Below are 1,149 nucleotides of genomic sequence, written 5' to 3'. Positions count from 1 at the left end.
AGGAGAACAATCTGCAGGTTTCACGATCGACCGCGCATGGCACGACGTTCGACTGCAAACGTGCACGAAATAGGAGTATACCTCTGGACTTTTGACGGTCGACCGCGATGGGTTCGGCGGGCGACCGCGTCCAAACCCAGGAGACACAAAAGTCTCTGGACTTTTGGCTGTCGACCGCGATTTGGGGTTCGGCGGTCGACCGCGTAGCGGATATTAGGTTGTTTTGTTTCCAGCCCAGTTTCTGATTGGGTTTTGATATATATTAGAAACACTCGTTTCTAGGGTTAAGAGAGGAGAGTTTTAACATAGATTTGAGATTGTACTGAACATTGTGAGAGGGAGATATTGTGAGCAAGGAGAGAGTTTTGGTTTAGGGTTTATTTGTAAGTTTTGTGAGTTGTAACCATTTTGTACTCTCCTTGATTTAGTGGAATCTCCCCATTCTCTCTCCGTAGACGTATGCAGATTGCCGAACCACGTATATCTTTTTATTTGCGATTGATTTGTCGTATTTTGGTTTGGATTGTGCTCGTGTGCTGATTGGTTCTCTTCTCTCGTGCTTACAAATTTGTTTGGTGTGCAAGCACGATTCCGCATAGGCGCGCAACAAATCCTAGTAAAAAGAATAGAAAGGACAGTTTCACTCGGAAAAGTAGGGGCTGCAACAGGACATCACAAGAGGCTCTAAATTTGCCTTTATAATGGTTGAACTTTGATATGTGAAACCATTCACTCAATTCTTCTTCTTCCTCTTGTTATTTATTTATTTGCTCTCATTCATTTATGATGTTAAAAATCACTAATTTTACATTCCCATGTTGAATCAAATAACCTCTCATTGGCTTCAGAGAAGGCCATTCAGATAGTACAACATCTCAGCTCCCCCGTCGCCTATCGAAGAAATAGCATTAGCTTTTGTGTTATTACAAGTTTGAGAGGTTCAAAACGGACTAATCCTCCGCTTCCGAAAGCCGGGAAGGAAAATTTCTACATAGAGTACTATTGCTCACATGGAAAGTTTAGATTTCGTTTTCCCAACGTAAGTATGTCATAAAGAAGGCATTCCTATGTTTTGTTAAACTCTTTTTTTTTATCTAAGACAAGAGAAGAAAAGAAAAAGAAGAATTTTCTTTTTCTATTTCACACACA

The sequence above is a fragment of the Asparagus officinalis genome, chromosome 1, assembly GCF_001876935.1.
Source record: "Asparagus officinalis chromosome 1, Aspof.V1, whole genome shotgun sequence".
Taxonomy (NCBI): domain Eukaryota; kingdom Viridiplantae; phylum Streptophyta; class Magnoliopsida; order Asparagales; family Asparagaceae; genus Asparagus; species Asparagus officinalis.
Note: the sequence above shows the minus strand (reverse complement) of the source record.